This window comes from Meles meles, chromosome 4, assembly GCF_922984935.1.
Source record: "Meles meles chromosome 4, mMelMel3.1 paternal haplotype, whole genome shotgun sequence".
In the NCBI taxonomy this organism is placed as follows: Eukaryota; Metazoa; Chordata; class Mammalia; order Carnivora; family Mustelidae; genus Meles; species Meles meles.
The window spans coordinates 92,383,610-92,403,469 of NC_060069.1; positions in this window are offsets into that span (position 1 = coordinate 92,383,610).

Here is a 19,860-nt window from a genome sequence, read left to right on the forward strand (position 1 = left end):
TCTGCTTTTGGACTTAGAATAGAGAGTGATCAGGTAAGTCACATTCCTGCAAGAACCCAGAGGAGTCCAACTGAAGAAAACTGGAAAATTCATGCCTAATCTAAGGGGCAATTGCTCTTCAGCTCCAAATAATCGTTGCCATGTAGGAATGAGGACCCAGAGTAGTTCGATTTTATTACCTGGTGAATTGTCTTTTTGACTCCTTTGCTCATTTTTAGATTTTAAATTGCTCATTTTAAATTTAAATTGTTTTCTTAGGAGTATTGAGGACTTTTATGTATTCTGGATGTAAATCCTTTATCAGATGTGTGCTATGCAAGTGTTTTCCCCAAGCCTATGGCTTGTTTTCTCACTTCATTGACAGTGACTTTTTTTTAAAGATTTTATTTATTATTTGACAGAGAGAGAGAGATCACAAGTTGGCAGAGAGGCAAACAGAGAGAGAGGGGGAAGCAGGCTCCCTGCTGAGCAGAAAGCCTAATGCCGGGCTTGATCCCAGGACCCTGAGACCATGACCTGTGCCAAAGGCAGAGACTTAACCCACTGAGCCACCCAGGTGCCCCAACAGACTTTTGAAGAGCAAAAATGTTTGCATTTGATGAAGTGCAGTTTATCAGTCTGCTCTTTTACAGATTGCACTTTTGGGGATTACAGCAGTCCTCCCTTATCTGCAGAAGATATGTTCCAAGACCCTCAGTGGATGCCTGAAACCAGGATAGTATCTCACCCTATTTATACCATGTTTTTTCCTATGTGTGTCTACCTTAAGTTTAATATATAAACTAGGCACAGTGAGAGATTAACAATAACAATAATAAACTAGACAATTATAACAATATACGGTAACAAAAGTTATGTGAATGCAGTTTCTCTCTCAAAAATCTCTTATTGTGCTGTATTTACCCTTCTTGTCATGATATGAGATAATAAGATGCCCAAATGGAGAAATAAAATGAGGTGAATGATGCAGGTCTTGTGACCTAGGGTTAGGCTACTCTTGATCTTCTGATGATGCATCAGAAGAAGGAACATCTGCTTCTGGACCACAGTTGACCGTGAGTAACTAAAACCTCAGAAAGCAAAACCATAGGTAGGAGGGGATTATTGCATCTTTGAGCTCTTTCCTTAAGACCACGAAGATTTTTTTCTATGCGTCCTTCTAGAAGTTTTATAGTTTTAAGGTTTATACTTAAAACTCCATTTCAAGTTAATTTTATTATATTGCATGGTTATGAATCAAGTCCATTTTTTGCATGTAATTTCTAACTGTTCCAGTAACATTTGTTGAAAAGACTCTTCTTTCTCCACTGAATCACCTTTGCAATTTGTCAACATTCAGTTGTCCAGACTTTTGCTACTGAGAAAATAGATCTAATGTACTTTTCCCTATTTCTCCCTTGAAGTACCACCAAAGACTCTGAACAACTGTATATAAAACAAGCTTAAGAAGACTCTGAGAGATGGAGAGGAAAAAGCAGACTGGCTAATGAACTTGGGACCTGAGGAATGACAAAGTGGTGGGTTCTATGGGTTTTCTTTCTGCCTCATATAGCCCAGACTTGGAGCTGAAAAAGCCAGTGATCCAGAAATGCCAATGAAGGCAGACAATAAAAAGCCCAGCAAAAGCCTGCTCCTTCTAGCCAAAGGACCAGGAAAAGAACAAGGTAGAAAACAGAACGCCTTAGACAATATCACTATACTCTGGACAAACACCACAGAAAAAAGCAGGGGGGCGCCTGGGTGGCTCAGTGGGTTAAAGCCTCTGCCTTCAGCTCAGGTCATGATCTCAGGGTCCTGGGATTGAGCCCTGCATCAGGCGCTCTGCTCAGCGGAGAGCCTCTTTCCTCCTCTCTCTCTGCCTGCCTCTCTGCCTACTTGTGATCTCTGTCAAATAAACAAATAAAATTTAAAAAAAAAAAGAAGAGAAAAGAAAAGAAAAAAGCAGGGTCCCATCCCCATTATGGCTTGGATTTTATCATAATAGAAGAGCAACACTTAATTGCATTATTTAATTTTACTTTCCCCTAGAATAGAGTATAAATAGTAGATTCATAATAAAGGGAGAAGAGATTGTAGTGAAAACCACAAGTTACTAAAGTTAGGCTCATTTGTTTAGTCTGAGATGGCTGAAACTGGACATTTAGAATACATTTTGTTTCCAGGTTGTGCAAAAGCAAGTTTGTTCTTAGAGCAAAACAATTAAGGATATGACCATTCCTGGGTCATCTGGGTGGCTCAGTCAGTTAAGCCGCCCCGCTCTTGATTTCCACTCAGGTCATAATCTGAAGATCCTGAGATCAAGTCCCTTGTCTGGCTCCATGCTCTGTGCAGAGTCTGTTTGAGATTTTTTCCCCCTTCCCTCTCCTTTCTCCTTTTACCTCCCTGGTTTCATGCATGCTCTCTCTCACAAATAAATACATACATACATAAAATCTTTAAAAAAATGACCATTACAGAAAAAAAAATGATTTTCAGTGTATAAATAAAGGCCAACATACAACACATGTTTAATGCAGTGTTACCAAAATCTGCCATGCGACTTGAAGTTCTAGTGAAAAAGTTAATGCTTATGACTACCAGCTTCTCTGCTTTCTTCCAAACATTACCCCAAATTCTTTTTCAGAGAAACTCATCCTAATTAAGTGGACATATACCTTATATCCTAATGAAATTTATTCCTCAGGAAGATAGCCAAAATGGAAGAGAAAAGAAAGAAAACCGTATACTTATATTACCTTGTTTGATTCCTATAAAGAACCAAGGACTTTGATAAACTTTATGAGAAAACCATGAGGTCCTAACACTGATCTTCAGGCTTAACTGCAGATATCCTACCTTTTCATAAAATCTAATTCAAGTCTTTCAAATGTATAGAGACGGTTTAAAACAAATTCTTACTTCATTAACCAAAAAAATAAAAAATCTCTATTAGAAACCCAGTCTGGTAAATAGCTATAGTCACTTCTTCCCTTTTCAAAAATTCTATTTGTCTTCAGTTGAATCTAGGAGATTGGCCATAGCCATGAAACGATAACTTGTAAGCGATGGCTGAACACTTCCTCACAGAGTATAGAGGTGTCTGATGTGCCGCAGATCCCTTCACACTTTGAGCACATAATCCCCTGTCCTGCACTAAGGTTGGACCTCAAACCAGCTGGTAAATCTTGATTTTTCAACCTTACCGAAGCATAGGTATAATAAGTACTTTAAGGCTTAATTAAGTACTATAATAAGTACTTTAATGGCACGCAAAGGTAGATCCTGCCTCTGATAGGACTGGAAAGATCTTTCCTCTGCTCCAGAACATCAAAGTACTATATAATCTCCTGGCTCCTAGTACCACAAACTGCTATCAGCTCTAATCCTATAGTAGCAATCTATGCTTCTAGTCATTTATCCAACAGATGTTTATTGTGCACCTGTTATGTGCTAGGCATTTTGCTAGATGATAGAGACACAAAGGAGAACAAGTTAGAAAAGGCCTATGATATCACAAAAAGCAGGTGAGAACAGACAATATATTAGTATCGGAGGAGGATAATCTCAGAGAAATAAGCTCTTTAAAGGAGACAGAACAAGACAATTTTAAGAGTACTTTGAATGTGGTGTGGGGGTTTCTTTAAAGGAATGGTCAGGGTAGACCTCTCTGGGTGGTGACATTTGAACTAAGATGGAATGCAAGTCTCACAAGGATCCCAGATAAAAACACTCTCTCAGGGGCGCCTGGGTGGCTCAGTGGATTAAGCCGCTGCCTTCGGCTCAGGTCATGATCTCAGGGTCCTGGGATCGAGCCCCGCATCGGGCTCTCTGCTCTGCAGGGAGCCTGCTTCCTCCTCTCTCTCTGCCTGCCTCTCTGCCTACTTGTGATCTCTTTCTCTGTCAAATAAATAAATAAAATCTTAAAGAAAAAAAAAACACTCTCTCAGTTAAAATGGCAGGAAGGGCAAGGTAAGGCCCTATAAGACCTGAGCCAAGCTGCTAGTCCTTTTCTGGAACCTTTATCTCCTGGACATCAGGTCTCATGAACACAGACTTTCTGGTCTGCACTACTATGACACACCTATTCTACCCCCAAACTCCTCCCATGTTGAATACAAGCCCTAAGGATTTCCATCTCTATCAGAAGCGTCACATTCCAGGTCCAACCTTCTGCCAATGACCAACACTCCATCTACCACATTAACTTTATCTCTCAAGTCTCTGTAGAAATGCAGGTGTTAGATCTGCTCTCAAAGCATACTTGGAGAAAGAAGCAGAGACAAGACATGGGGAAAAACTGATGTTTTCCAGTCCCTATATTCACTCCTGGCCTGGCCACATTCATGTTGCTGGAGTACAAGACATTTATATATAACATTATAATATAATATGATATGATATGATATAATATATGTATTTCACATATACTAGTTTGAATTACTCTCTGTTACTTACAATCAAAGAATATTGACCACAGCATTCTCTACTTCTTCCTCTACCATGTAAGTATTTTTCTTTAATGTCAGTTCTGAGCTATGTACCAGCAATTTAATATAATGATGAGTGACCGCATTTGGTCAGCTATCCCATGCACTTTGGTAGAGAAGTTTCAGTAGACAGTTTGCTGTTTTTTAAATGCCAGTGGTTTGTGCTCTTTTCCAAATATAATACTGGAAGTATTTAGCCTTTGGATTGCCCAGCTGCTATTTATATCACATTTTTCATCTGATAGTTGTGCCCTTTGATAATATAATGTGTTCATTTTCCTGGTCTTGTCATGTTTGCATGTTTTTCTTAATGTTCACTTTGACATTAGAGTCTTATTCCCCCCTATAAATATGTTAATAAGCCTTCTTATAATAATGTCTTCATATCATTGAAAGTTTCTGAGTTTTATCGGAGCAAAATAACCATATTCTATTCTTTGATCAGTAATAACATGTAAAAGAAATGTCACATTTTCCTTCCCACTTGTTAATTTTGTTGAGTGTATTTGGTAGGTATTATTGACTGTATCAATTTTAATCTCATGTACAAATATATACTGAAAGCAAAATCAGGAGTAGATGCTAAAACTTTGCAGGAATAGAGGCACTAGAAACTATTTCACAAAAAATAGGTTAGAATCTGTTCCTGGTAAGCCCAAGTTTTCCTGAAGACACAAATTCTCTTTTTATGGTAGTCATTATCATTCCTATTTATAAGGAACAATTTCTACTGAAGAAAAATTTGTTGAAAACAAACAATTGTTGGAAAGATTCAGACTTTTAAGTCACTTTCCATCTTAGTATGAATGAATAATATTTAGTTACCATTTCTAAGATGATTTCAGCAATCCATTTATATTTGACTTAAGTAGTTATGCCAATAAATGTTCTTAATTCAAAAAATAAATCTCATTTAAACAAGTGATAGCTAATGGAAGCACCATTTTCAAGTGTATAAAGACATTGAAGATATGATATGTTCATGTTTGGTGTTTGAAGTTCATAATGGTGTGTAAAGGAATAATCTAGTAATCCTAAACACACACACACACACACACACACACACACATCTAAGTTGGATTGCCTATTTTCAAATATTAGACCAACTCATTAAACATTTACCCTATTCTCTTTCAAATGCCCCACTGACACACTGAGGTGAGATCCTGGCAGCAAGTGTCAAGTGGCAATAAAAAAATGAACAACTGAAGTGTATAGTACATAGAGCATAAAAAGTGTCATGGAGAAAAATAAACCAAGGAAGGGGCATAGTCATATTCAGTGAATCTTTTCCATAGAAAAACATTCATGTTCTGTTTCAAAAGTGAGAATAATTTTATTTTACAAATATTTGAGAGAAATTGGATGAGACCAGGGGTGCCTGAGTGTAGCAGAGCTCCCAGGTATCAGAGTGGGGAGACCAGCTGCAAAGATGGAACTGAGGAGGGGCCTTTCATCTCGGGGTTACCTTAAACCATGATCCAAAGCACAGTGGGGCGACTGCTCTTCAAACAGGGATCCCAAAGTGGCAAATCTGGGGAGACTCATCTTCCTCCTCCAGAGGAGTGGCATTGGAGCACACTGCAGGAATCTGCTGGGTTTGGAGATTCCAAACGGGGCCATGTGCCAGAGATAGAAACGCTTGGCCACAGGCTGAGTGAATACAGAGCATGGCCGAAGACCAGGGAGATGGGAGGGACTGCTTTTCTCTGAGGGCGCACCGAAGAGCGGGGGTCCTGAGCTCTCAGCTCCTCTGGGCAGGACATTGGGAGGCCGCCATTTTCATTACCATCCTCCAAATCTGTACAGAAAGCTTTCAGGGAACAAAAGCTTTGAAAACAAACTCGAGCAGGTTCCTCAGCCTGGCTCCTTGCAAGGGCAGTGCAATTCTACCTCAGGCAAAGATATTTGAGAATCATAGCAACAGGCTTCTCCCCCAGAAAATCAGCAAGAACATCCAGCCAACACTGAGTTCACAAATCAATGAGAACCATGGAACTCCAGAGATAGGAGAATGCAGCAAATAGAATTCAAGGCTTTTCCCCCATGATTCTTTAGTCTTTCAAAGTTAAAATTTTTTTAATTTTATTTTTTTCCTATTCAATTTTTAAAAATTTTTCCTCTTTCCTGTTTTAACTATTTTATCGTATCAATACCTTTTTAAAAATCTTTTTAAATTTTCATTGTTATAGTCATATTCTATCCCTTCATTGTATTTAACCTTATTTTTTGTATACATATAAGTTTTTCTTTCTTTAAAATTTTGGGATACAGTTTCTTCAAGAGACCAAAATATACACTAAATCTAGCATATGGCTTTGTTCTAGTCCCCAACCTGATTACATTTTCTCCTTTTTTTCTTTTTTCAACAAACTTACCAATTCCTTTTTTAAAATCTTTTTTAATTTTCATCTTTATTGTCACATTGTAATCACTCACTGTGTTTACCCTTATTTGTGTGTGTGTGTTTGTGTGTGTGTGTGTGTGTGTGTGTGTGTGTGTGTGTGTGTTTTCTTTCTTTAAAATTTTGGGGCAGTTTCTTCTAACAGACCAAAATACACCCAAAATCAAGTGTGTGGCTCTGTTCTATTCACCAGTCTAATTATATATATAATTTTTTTCCCCTTTCTTCTTCCTCTAGTTTCACATCTCTTCTGATTTGGTTAATGTGTATTTTTCTGGGGTCATTGTTACTCTTTCAGTATTTTGTTCTCTCATTCATCTATTCTTCTCTGGACAAAATGACAAGGCAGAAAAACTCACCTCAAAAGAAGAACAAGCAGCACTACCGACTGCTAGGGACCTAACCAATATAGACAAGTAGATCCAACAAGAAGATCTAACAATTTTAAATATCTATGCCCCTAACACAGGATCAGCTAATTGTATAAACCAATTAATAATGAAATCAAAGAAAAAAAATAATAAAATCAAAGAAACACATTGACAATAATACAATAATAGTAGGGGACTTTAACACCGCCCCCCTCACTGAAATGGACAGATCATCTAAGCAAAAAATCAACAAGGAAATGAAAGCTTTAAATAACATTCTGGACCAGATGGTCATCACAGACATATTCAAAACATTCCATCCCAAATCAACAGAATACATATTCTTCTCCACTGCACATGGAACATTCTCCAGAATAGATCACATCCTCGGTCTCAACTGGTACCAAATCAGGTCTCAACTGGTACCAAAAGACTGGGATCATTCCCTACATATTTTCAGATTAAAATGCTTTGAAACTAGAACTCAACCACAAGAGGAAAGTTGGAAAGAACTCAAATACATGGAGACTAAAGAGTGTCCTAGTAAAGAATGAAAGGGTCAACCAGGAAATTAAAGAAGAATTTTTAAAAAATTCATGGAAATGAATGAAAATGAAAACAAAAACACACTGTTCAAAATCTTTGGGATGCAGCAAAGGTGGTCTTGTACTCAGAAAACTATAAAGTACTCATAAAAGAAATTGAGGACAACACAAAGAAATGGAAAAACATTCCATGTTCATGGATTGGAGGAACAAATATTGTGAAAATGTCTATGCTACCTAGAGAAATCTACACATTTGATGCAATATCTATCAAAATACCATCAACTTTTTTTAAAGATAATGCAACAAATAATCCTAAAATTTATGTGAAACCAGAGAAGACCCAGAATACCAGAGGAATGTTGAAAAAGGAAACCAAAGTTGGCAGCATCACAATTCCAGACTTCAAGCTCTATTACAAAGCTGTAATCATTAAGACGTATGGTACTGACACAAAAACAGACACATAGATCAATGGAACAGAATAGAGAGCCCAGAAATGGACCCTCAACTCTATGGCTAACTAATCTTTGACAAAGCAGGAAAGAGCATCTAATGGAAAAAAGACAGTCTCTTCAACAAATTGTGTTGGGAAAATTGGACAGCCACATGCAGAAGAATGAAACTGCACCATTTCCTTACACCACACACAAAGATAGATTCACAATGGGTGAAATGGGTGAAATACCTCACTGTGAGACAGGAATCCGTCAAAATTCTTGAAGAGAACACATGCAGCAACCTCTTTGACCTCAGCCACAGCAACTTCTTCCTAGAAACATCTCCAAAAGCAAGGGAAGTAAGGACAAAAATGAACAATTGAGACTTCATCATGAAGTTTTTGCACAGCAAAGGAAAGAGTCAAAAAAACGAAAAGACAACTGACAGAATGGGAAAAGATATTTGCAAATGACATATCAGATAAAGGGCTAGTATCCAAAATCTATAAAGAACTTATCAAACTCAACACCCCAAGAACAAATAATCCAATCAAGAAATGGGCAGAAGATATGGACAAACATATATTTTTTAAGATTTTATTTATTTATTTATTTATTTGAAACAGAGAGGGAATACAAGAAAGGGGAGCAGGAGAGGGAGAAGGCTTCCCACTGAGCAGGGAGCCGAATGCAGGGCTTGATCCCAGGGTGCTGGGATCATGACCTGAGCTGGAGGCAGAGGCTTAATGACTGAGCCATCCAGGCACCCCTGAACAGACATTTCTGCAAAGAAGCCATCCACATGGCCAACAGACACATGAAAAAATGCTCAACATAGCTCGACTTCAGGGAAATACAAATCAAAACCACAGTGAGGTACCATCTCACACCAGTCAGAATGGCTGAAATTAACCAGACAGGTAAGTACAGGTGTTAGCGAGGATAGGGAAAAAGGAGAACCCTCCTACACTGTTGGTGGGAATGCAAGCTGGTGCAGCCACTCTGAAGAACAGTATGGAGGTTCCTCAAAAAGTGGAAAATAGAGCTATTCTATGACCCAGCAATTGCACTACTGGGCATTTACCCTAAAGATACAAATGTAGTGATCCAAAGAGGCACATGCACCTAAATGTTTATAGCAGCAATGTCTACAATAGCCAAACTATGGAAAGAGCCTAGATATCCATCAACAGATGAATGGATAAAGAAGATGTGATATATATATATATTGAGATGGAATACTTGATGGCTGCATAGTATTCCATCATAGATATATAGATACAGATATAGATATGTATCTATGATGGAATACTATGCAGCCATCAAAACCCCCAAATCTTGCCATTTGTCATGACATGGATGGAATTGGAGGCTATTGTGCTGAGCGAAATAAGTCAATCAGAGACAGGCAATTACTATATGATCTCTCTGATATGAAGAATTTGAGAGGCAGACAGGGTGGGGGGTTCTGGGGGAAGGAAGAGAAAAATGATATAAGATGGGACTGGGGAGGGAGACAAACCATAAGAAACTCTTAATCTCAGGAAACAAACTGAAGGTTTCTGGGGGTGGGAGGGGAGGGATAGGGTAGCTGGGTTGTAGACATTAGGGAGGGTATGTGCTATGGTGAGTGCTGTGAGTTGTATAAGATTGATGATTCACAGACCTGTATCCCTGAAACAAAACATTATACATTAATAAAAAGAAAAGAACAAACGAATCATTTGAAAGTTAAAAAAAAATAATGTGCAATGGAAACACAATATTTTTTTTAATTTATTTATTTGACAGAGAGAAATCACAAGTAGGCAGAGAGGCAGGCAGAGAGAGAGGAGGAAGCAGGCTCCCCGCTGAGCAGAGAGCCCGATGTGGGGCTCGATGTGGGGCTCGATCCCAGGACCCTGAGATCATGACCTGAGCGGAAGGCAGAGGCTTAACCCACTGAGCCACCCAGGCACCCCTGGAAACACAATTTTATAATGCTTTAAAAGTAGTTCCAAAAAATAAAAGGACTTACCAAATTCTATAGAATAGCACTTACTTAGCAACATGGTCAACCTCCACAATCATCTCCATCAACACCACATTCCCCTCAACAAAGAACACATCACACACATACACAAATGTGTACGAAAGCAAATATACTTCATTTAAGTAATAAGATCCCTCATATGAAAGTATGGAAAAATAAGTCTAAGAAGAACTTTACTCCTTGGTATTAGTATGTACATCAGCATGTTTCTCATGCAGAGTGTGCTATGACCCACCTCAGCTTACAGAACATATCTAATCCTCCAGTAAGCTTTTAATACAAGTCATCTTGCTTCACACTATAGTTATAAATGCTTACCTTGCATCTTGTTGGGACTCCCAGTTCCCTAAAGGCTTAGATATTTATTGAAAATATATTTTAAAATATTTAACATTTCTTCGGTAATTTCTTCATTATTACTTATCCAACGGGCATAGTATTTATTGCTTTATTTATTTATTTATTTATTTATTTTTTAAAAGATTTTATTTATTTATTTGACAGACAAGGATCACAAGTAGGCAGAGAGGCAGGCAGAGAGAGAGGAGGAAGCGGGCTCCCCACAGAGCAGAGAGCCCGATGCGGGGCTCGATCCCAGGACCCTGGGATCATGACCTGAGCCAAAGGCAGAGGCTTTAACCCACTGAGCCACCCAGGTATCCCAGTATTTATTGTTTTAGAACATAGTTATTGTTTTAGAACATCAATTTTTGAGGATTATTAAAATGTGGTGTTTAAGTATATTCTAAAGACCACAATAAATTTATATCAACTTAAAATTATAGGAAGCTGCAGCTGAAAATGTCCTTAGGAATAATTTCATCCTACTTCCTCTTTAGAAGAAAAAGTTGAAAACCAAATAAACAAAGCAATTTTCCCATGATTATTCAGCCTACTAGTGGTAAAGAGAGGCCTCAGTCATGAGTATCCTGGCATCTAAATCATATCTCCTTTCTCTAAAACTTAGTAAATTCCCTCAATCTTAAAACTTAATACTCTGAATTATTTAGCAAACTGAATCTTTTAAAAGAATTGGATAAAATGTCCTTAAAATGCTTAAGTATACTCTGAGAATAATATCTTTAAATCTATCCATAGGCACCACTAGTTTTATCACAGCAAAATAGCAGCATTTAAATCTTCTCTGGCAAATCATGTTTAACACAAGTAAACACAACATTTGCCTTCAGGTTGCAGCCATCCTGACCTTGTCATGCCATTGTCTAAGATGAAGACATTTAGGTAGACATCGTAGTAGCTCTCAGCAGAGAACATCTAATCTGAAATCCATAGAGAAAATTCAACCTTAAGGATGAGGCGTTTTCCCACATTATTATCTAGGCTTGACCCAGCCTCAAAGATGAAAAGAGATTATGCATGGTGATTCAGCTCTAGAGTGGCAGCAAAGGAGCTAGAAAGAAGGTGTGTGCAGACGGAATTTAAATCTGAAACATATAAGACATAAGATTAGAGAGAGTTTTTTTAAGACCTTGGAGTCCATGTGGAACTCACATTGGAGACTCGTCAGGGACTACCTCCTTGCATCTTGCAGAGTAAAGCACACAACTGGAATTTTATGTTTCTGAGTAGAGATCAAAGAAATGTCCTACATGCTCCCTTTCCTTCAGCCAACCCTTCTACTGACCAGGCATGCACATTTATTTACAAGGCAGCTGCTCAGAGGAATAAAGGGGAAACCCAGAATTTCCCCGAACTTTTAACTTACAGTAAACTAATGGATGGATGATTAACTGTGATAAGACAGGCCAAAGTGATACAATTTTAACTCTTTAAAGTGGTAAAAGTGAAGTTGTTTTCCTAGAGGCTTCAGATGAAAATAGAAAAAAATTAATGAACGTGTCTCACTTTTTCAGATTAGCCTTTTCCCCCCTTTAAGAATGATTTTTCAATAGTCTCTCATTTGGAAACAGTCTGAAAACTGTTAGAACATTTCTTTTTGGTCCTGTTGGAGACAGGAGGCAAATAGATGAAGGATAAGTTCCTGTGGCCACAACTCTTCTTCTTTACCTAGTATCTCATTTATGTAACTCCAGGTACATTCATCCACAAATAGAAATGCCTTCCAAAGAAAGGACAACTTCTCAAAGTGTGGCAACACATATGAGCATGTATTTTGTTCAGCTCAAGGCCTGGTACGAACTAACTTTTTAGTGTCAAAAAATAAAATGGTGCAAGGCAAGTACATCACAGACATATATTTTTTAAAAGCATCAAGTTGTCAGAAACTTGCCAAAAGGAAACAGCTATCATACACACTGAAAAATCTTGCCAAAAACTTGAACAAAGTTGAAAGATCTGAAGACCCATGCTTTTTTTTTTTTTTTTTTTTTTTTGCCAGTAGCACTAAATATAACCAGAGGTGGCGTGTAAACTCAAAAGCTAATCTCATCTGGTGGGTTGTTTCCTAACATGTGACTTAAGACTATCTTAAAAGGAAAAACAAAACAGATATGAACAGTGCTTTAAACAGTTGTCAGTATTCAGATTTAGAATTTTTATTAAAACAATACGTGAAGGGTAAATTAAAAAACTCATGTCTTGAATTCATGGTTTAAAAAAATCACTCTTGGGGTGCCTGGATGGCTCAGTCGTTAAGTGTCTGCCTTCAGCTCAGGTCATGATCCCCGGGTCCTGGGATTGAGTGTCACATCGGGGTCCCTGCTCGGCAGGAAGCCTGCTTCTCCCTGTCCCACTCCCCCTGCTTGTGTTCCCTCTCTCCTTATGTCTCTCTCTGTCAAATGAATAAATAAAATCTTAAGAAAAAAAATCACTTTTTATCCCTATAGAATGTACAAAGAAGGCAGTGAGTAAATGTTTCCTAGTTAAAACAGTTTAATGCTAGTTTAATAAAAACTCCTATGGAGAAAGAATTACTGGGAATTTCAAGTGGGATCCAAACTACTGAACTTTTTTTTTTTTAAAGGTTTCTTCATGCAAAGGTATGATAAGTAAATGTTTCTTCAAGGACCAGATTACACAGATATGTTTTTGACAGTGCGGACAGCATGTCAAAATGACAAAAGCACTGCTAGAGATCTAGAGAACTTAACACTTTCCCCCAATCATTGCCAAGATTTCCTCTAGATGTTAGACATGGTAACAGCATACTCGCAATTTAGAATTTAGTTTTATGGATTCAGTTAAGGGTGAACAAACCATTTTCTCAAAATCAAAACTAAAGAATCTGTACTTGAGGAAAATATGCATCACAAAAAGAGAATTAGAATCAGATGAGAAATTTAAAGATGCTTCTTATAGATTAGAAATTACTAGGTCCTGAGAAAAGAAGAAATGGAGAGTTATTACTTAATACTTAAGAGTTTTGCTTGGGGTGATGAAATATTTTGGAAATAATGGTGGTGATATTTGCACAACACTGTAAATTTAATTAATACCACTGAATTTTACACTTGAAAGTAGTGAAATGAGGGTGCCAGGGTGGCTCAGTCAGTAAAGCATCAGCTCAGGTCAAGATGGGGGTGGTCTTGGGATCCAGCCCAGCATCTGGCTCCCTGCTCAGTGGGAGTCTACTCTTCCTTCCTCTGCCCTCCCTGACCCTTGCAGTGCTCTCTCACTTGCTCTCTCTCAAATAAAGAAATATTTAAATAAAATAAAATTTAAATAAAATAAAATAAAGAAATATAATCCTTTAAAAAAAAAGTGAAATGATAAATTTTGTTGTATATATTTTACCACAAAACCTGAAAAGGAAAACAAAGACTCATGACACACAGGGAAAAAGCACTCTAAATCATCAATTATAACAAACATTTCTTCAAATTTTCACATATCTTGAGTCAACATTTGTTGTACGATCAGTGGTGTCTTACATTTGCTGTCTTGTCAGTTAGTAGTTGTGAAATAGAGCCGTTGTCTGGACATGTTCAAAATTGGTTGCTTTTCACATTATTATTAGAAAGGTGCAACCCCTTAACACTTCACTCAACACACTATTCAAGAACCATTTCAGAAAGAAAATATGAGTCCTGCTTTTTGTGTCTGATAAGTTCAAGAAAGCAGCATCAAAACTTACAGAATTGGTAGTATGGCTTAAAAAAATTCTAAAGACAGTAATGAAGAAATATGGCTGCACCGTGCATTTGGTGACACAGAGGATGATTACAGTGTGGAAAACCATGAACAGCAAAGGCTCTGGACAGAAAAACTGACTTAAGAAAGTGGGTAAACTCTGAATATAAGGTGTTTTGTGAGTATCTTAGCCAACCTATTTTGCTTATATTTTCCCCTTTAGTATACATGCCAAAAAAAGTCTAAGCAAGCTATTTAATTAATATAAATTCTAAGTTACTTAACATTGTTTCTTTTAACCTCCCTCGTCTTAGGAGTGTATAAAATAATGGTGTCTTATAAGTAATGGCATCTTAGATTTTAATAAATACAGTAATTTCAACAAATAATCAAAGCCTAATAACTTTAATAAGAGTGGAGCACTCCTACAAAGCTATAGAAAAATGAACAAACCAGCTTTTAAAAATGGGCAAGGAATAAAAATAAGCAGTTCACAAAAAACTGAATGGACTTCTAACTCATTGGAGAGATGGTCAGCCTCACTAAGGCTGGAGCTGGAGTGTTGGGGAAGACACTGAGTTCCTACTTATGTTTCATGGTAGAAGAACTGCCTAAGAGTGGCGCTCCTGGTCTGTCTTCCTCCCTTCCCCAGTGACCCATCTAACTGGGAAGTTTGGGAAAGGGAAGGGTCATGTGCAGTTCAGCCACTCTCTCTCTTTCCTTTTGGGATATGACTGTCTTATGAATCACAAATTTTGTTTCTTCATCTTACATCTACCATGGAGAGACTGCTAATGTCAGGTCTGTTACTTTTCCAACACTGCCTGTGATAAAAGTGGCGAAAATTAGTTCTAGGATACATACAGTATTCGAAAAACTATTGTTATCACAAATATGGGCCAAACTATCCAACAGCTTCATCAATAGCATAGGTGAGGTTCTCTATTTTGATTCTTATATCTGACTCTTAATTCATTCTAAATCAGGCAGGAAGGTGAAGGGGTGTTATTAGTTCTCTCAAGCCTTACTTACCAGTGAATTATTAAGCAGTTATAAATAAAAACAATAATATTTTTGCACATAGTATTGGTAAATTTTTTTTTTTAAGATTTTATTTATTTATTTGACAGACAGAGATCACAAGCAGGCAGAGAGGCAGGCAGAGGAGAAGGAGAAGCAGGCTCCCTGCCGAGCAGAGAGCCCGATGCGGTGCTCAATCCCAGGACCCTGGGATCATGACCTGAGCCAAAGGCAGAGTCTTTTTTTTTTTTTTTTTTTTATTTGACAGAGAGAAATCACAACTAGGCAGAGAGGCAGGCAGAGAGAGAGGAGGAAGCAGGCTCCCTGTGGAGCAGAGAGCCCGATGTGGGGCTCGATCCCAGGACCCTGGGATCATGACCTGAGCCGAAGGCAGAGGCTTTAACCCACTGAGCCACCCAGGTGCCCCCAAAGGCAGAGTCTTAACCCACTGAGCCACCCAGGCGCCCCTTGGTAAAAATTTTTTTAAAAATAATAGTGTTGACAAGTATTAAGATGTCCATTTTCATGTGGTTTTTGGGAGTACATGCTGGTAAAGGACTTTGGAGAATTTAGAAGCTATATTTTACATTTAAATATACATATCTTTGACCTGTCAATTTTACTTCCTACAGAAGTACTCATACATACAGGATTATTTGTGAAAGGATATTCATAACAGCAGTGTTTACTAGTGAAAAACTAGACATAATTAAGTAGAGAAATAATTAAAACAAAGTATGATGATTTTTATGCAGAAATACTATGGAATAATTTAGAACAGTTTGGCCAACTGCAACCCATGGGCCAAATTTGGCCTGTTTTTGCAAATAAAGCTTTATTGAAACACAAGCATGCCTATGAATTTATGTGTTGTCTATGGTTGTTTTTGTGCCATACAATGGCAGAATTTAGTAATTGCAACAAAGACTACATAGCCTGCCAAATCTGAAATATTTATTATCTGATCTTTAAAGAAAAATGTTTGCCATCTCAGTTTAGAAGAATGAAATAGATTCATTTAGATTGACAGGCTGTGAGGCCAACCATGAAAAACAAAACAAAAACAGGGGAAGACTCACACAAACCCTATTTTATGGCAAGCATAATCTCTCTATACATATAATCTGTATGTGTGTGTGTGCTTTCCTAAATGCAATCCAACAAAGACAGCATTATTTGAGGTAAAAAAGGGCTTGGGGTAGGGAAAGGGACTGATTTTAATGTGCATATAATCATGTATTCTTTTTGGACAGTATTGTTTAATTATAGACATCACAAAAGGGCAAAAAAAAAAGGGGGGGGGCGGCGGGAGCAAAGAAATGTCTCGATCTGTCCAGGAATTTCTCTTTGGCTCCTGGCATTCCCTCTCTCTCCACTAAATCTTTGCCTAAGACTCATATTCGGCCAAGCCAAGAGGAAAACACTATCTAACTATCATTTTTACTGGTACTGTCACCTTCCAATGAGGAGGGTTGAGATGAAGTGGTTTATTATTATTAATAAGCTTGCATATTTTTCCATGTTTCTCCCCACTGTGTTTCCTATTTTGAGAATTCTTCAATGTTTATCACAATATACTTGTACAGTATTTTGCAGCTATAAAAGTGTTTTCCTGTACATAATCCTATCTGTCCAGTAAACTTGTAATGGAGTCAAAGAAAAAATTCTGAGTTTCTTTAATGTGAACACTCTCATAGACGTTAAATAATTTGTCTAGGGTAAAAACTGGTAACTGATAAGAGAGATTCAGACTCTCCCTCTCAGACACATCTAAGTATACATTTTTAATGGTTTAAAGATGTCTATCTTTCCTCAATTTTTAATTGCCTTTTCTCAAATGACTTAAGAGAATCATTATTTCTCCATGAGAGACAAGTGTTATTGAGTGCTAGAGATTCCTATTTATGGTTTTAACAACAGCAAGTGACTTTTTTTTTTTTTTTAAAGATTCATTTATTTGACAGATAGAGATCACAAGTAGGCAGAGAGGTAGGCAGAGAGAGAGAGAGGAGGAAGCAGGCTCCCCGCTAAGCAGAGAGCCCGATGTGGGGCTCGATCCCAGGACCCTGGGATCATGACCTGAGCTGAAGGCAGAGGCTTTAACCCGCTGAGCCACCCAGGTGCCCCGACTTTTTTTTTTTTTTTTTTTTTAAGATTTTATTCATTTCTCAGAGAACACAAGCAGAGGGAGTAGCAGGCTCCCCACTGAGCAGGGAGCCTGACGTGGGACTCTATCCCAGGACCCTGGGATCATGACCTGAGCCAAAGGCAGACACTCAACCCACTGAGCCACCCAGGCATCATTTTTTTTAAAGAGAGAGAACATGAGCAGGAGGTGGGGTGAGGGTGTGGTCAAAGGGAGAAGCAGAATCCCAGCTGAGAAGGGAGCTGATACAGGATTTAACCCCAGGACTCTGGGATCATGACTTGAGCAGAAGGCAGAATTTTTTTTTTTTAAGATTTTATTTATTTATTTGACAGAGAGAAATCACAAGAGAGGCAGGCAGAGAGAGAGGAAGGGAAGCAGGCTCTCTGCTAAGCGGAGAGCCCGATGTGGGACTCTATCCCAGGACCCTGAGATCATGACCCGAGCCGAAGGCAGCGGCTTAACCCACTGAGCCACCCAGGTGCCCCCAGAAGGCAGACTCTTAACTGAATCACCCAGCCCTGAGAGAGGGAGAAAGAGAGAGAAGGAGACAAGGTGGGAAGAGGGAATCTCAAGCAGGCTCCACATGCAGCATGGAGCCCTCACAGGGCTAGCTTGATCTCATGACCCTGAGAGAATGATCTGAGCTAAAATCAAGAGTCAGACACTTAACCCACTGAGCCACCCAGGCACCCTACAAGTGAGTTAAAAAAAAAAAAATTTATTTATTTGAAGTGGGGAGGGGCAGAGGGGGAGGGAAAAGGACAAGCAGGCTCCAGCTGAGTATAAATCCCAATGCAGGGCTGGATCCCAGGATCATGGCCTAAGCTGAAATCAAGTGTTGGCCTGCAACTGCCTGAGTCACCAGGTGCCCTGCAAGTGGCTTTTTAAAAGAATAGATCTTTAAAACTTCACATCTAAGAGTGCACCAATTATCACTAACTAGTTCCATTAAAAACAAAATCTGTCTGTAACTCAATTAACTTACTCTCTTTCCTAAACATTTGAAAATAGTCTGAAAATCATTACATAAAATGACCACAAAATTTCTTTTATATATATAGTGTCCCAGTAAACATGAGAAAACAAACTCAACCCATGGTATTACTATAAAAATACAGGAATTGATTTAAAATAAGCACTAAAAGGTTGATTTTTAGAGTTGCTGATGGCAGCTAAAAACATACCTTTTAAGGCACATTTCAGAAAATATATAATTTGGGTTGGGTATGTTTTCCTCACCACTCCCTCCCCACCAACAAAGTATTACTGATTATTCAAAAAATGGAAAGATAACCTCCATAAGCCTTTGGATAACGCAAGTATAATGAAGCAATTTAGGTAGCTAAAAAAAAAAAAAATAGATGAAGACATATTGCTTGAAACTAAAATCAGTAACAATGTCTTTAAATACTAAAAGAAAAGAAATTAGGGAGACCACTTAACGACACTGGAGGGCCACTGTTTCAGAATTAAAATGAAATACTGAAAGACCATTGCTTTTGCTAGTCCTGTCTTCAGCTTAATAGCCTGTGAGACCTCTTTCAATATTTAATTACCTAATCATGTGAGCTATACATAGAAATGGAAAGCTAAAATTAACAAAACACCATGCCTGAGTAACTGTTGAACTTAGTTTTTAATGACACCTTACAAGGCAGACTTTCTTAGGAAAGTATTTTTTCCTCCAACTATATGCTTCTGGTTCTGAAGAGCTGCAATATGATATAGTAGAAAGAATGTTTAAGTCAATCATGTGTTAACACAACTCTGTGTTAAAACTTAAGACTCTTTTTTTTTTTTTTAAAGATTTTATTTATTTATTTGACAGAAATCACAAGAGAGGCAGGCAGAGAGAGAGGAAGGGAAGCAGGCTCCCTGCTGAGCAGAGAGCCCGATGCGGGACTGGATCCCAGGACCCTGAGATCATGACCCGAGCCGAAGGCAGCAGCTCAACCCACTGAGCCACCCAGGCGCCCCAAAACTTAAGACTCTTTTAATGTGAAAGGCCTCCCTCCTTTTCTTTGCAATTTGTTAAAAAAAAAAAATCCTGTAGAATTGCCCATGTTCTAGATTTTATTGATTGCATACCAATGGTATCTTTTAACACATTTCCTTGTGTGAAGTAAAGTATTTCCATTAACAGATTTAGGGGCTTGATCAGATTTTTTTTTTTTCCTTTTCTTGTGGTGCTGTATACTTTTGAGTCATAGTATAAGGCTTATCATTACAATTAACCAATGAGTTCAGGTCTCGTCACCTTGATCTATACAAAGTTCCTCATCAGCTTTTCAATTATTGGCTTCAGTAGCAACTGATGACTACTGCCTAGCTCTCATTTCATTAGTATTTATGAAATGGTGATATTCTAACACTCCTTCTGCAT